Genomic DNA, 1,455 nt, shown 5'->3' with positions numbered 1-1,455 from the left:
AGGCAACATAGTGAGATCCCATCTCTACAAATAATAATACTAAAAATTAGCCAGGCTTGATGGCACATGCCTGTGGTCCCAGCTACTTGGGAGGCTGTGGTCGGAGGATTGCTTGAGCCCAGGTGGTAGAGGCTGCAGTGAGTTGTGATCACACCAGTGCACTCCAGGCTGGGCGACAGAGCGAGACCCTGTCTCCAGAACAACAACAAACGATGCCATTTGCAATAATACTTAGGAATAAATGCAACAGAAACGAGCGAGACCTTCATGGAAAACATGATGCAATATGCTTGCCATACATAAAGACCTAAATACATGGAGAATTAGATCATGTTTTTGAAGACACAACCTCCAAAATACATCAGTTCTCCTCCCACTAAGCTACAGATTCAATGTCATTCCAATCAAAATCCCGACAATTGTTTCTGTTTTGTTTTGAATTCAGCAAACCAAATTTTTAACGTGCTGGTTATAATATCGTTATATACGAGAGGATTTCATTATGTAAAAGCAAAACATACACACTCACGATATGCATAATTAATTGCTCTAGAAAAAGGTCTGGGTGGAGGGAGTATTCGTTTCCTGTTGCTCTGTAACGAAACAGCACTGACTGGGCTGTGAAAACAACACCCATTCCTGAGCTCACAGCCCAGTGGGGCAGACGCCTGTCCTGGTGTGGCTGGGCTTTCTTCTCAGGATATCATAAGCCTCAGGACATCAAGGTATTGACTAGGTTGAGTTCTTGTCTGGAGGCTCTAGAGGAAAATGCACTTTTTTTTTTTTTTTAATCTTCAACTTATTTTAAGTTCAGGGTTACACGTGCAGGATGTGCAGGTTTGTTCCATAGGTCAATGTGTGCCATGGTGGCTTTGCACAGATCATCCTATCACCTAGGGTTTTTTTTTTTTTTTTTTTTTTGAGACAGAGTCTTGCTCTGTTGCCCAGGCTGGAGTGCAGTGGTGCAATCTCGGCTCACTGCAAGCTCCACCTCCCGGGTTCAAACCATTCTCCTGCCTCAGCCTCCCGAGTAGCTGGGACTACAGGTGCCCGCCACCCACGCCCGGCTAATTTTTTGTATTTTTAGTAGAGATGGAGTTTCACCGTGTTCGCCAGGATGGTCTCCATCTCCTGACCTCGTGCTCAGCCCACCTGGGCCTCCCAACATCACCTAGTTATTAAGCCCAGGATCCATTCTTCCTGTTGCGCTCCCTCCCCCCACCCCTACAGGCCTCCATGTGTGTTGTTCCCCTCCATGTGTCCATGTGTTCTCAGCATTCGGCTCCCACTTAGAAGCGAGAACATGTGGTGTTTGTTTTCTGTTTCTGCATTCGTTTGCGGAGGAAAATCCACTTCTAGGCTCATTCTTGTTGGCAAAATTCAGTCCTTTGTATTACAAGACTGAGGTCCCCTTTCCTTGCTGCCTGTCAGCTGGGGACTGTTCTCAGCACCCGG

This window comes from Trachypithecus francoisi, unplaced genomic scaffold, assembly GCF_009764315.1.
Source record: "Trachypithecus francoisi isolate TF-2019V2 unplaced genomic scaffold, Tfra_2.0 Lachesis_group12, whole genome shotgun sequence".
Taxonomy (NCBI): domain Eukaryota; kingdom Metazoa; phylum Chordata; class Mammalia; order Primates; family Cercopithecidae; genus Trachypithecus; species Trachypithecus francoisi.
The sequence above is the reverse complement of the archived record's forward strand: the minus strand, read 5'-3'. Positions refer to the sequence as shown.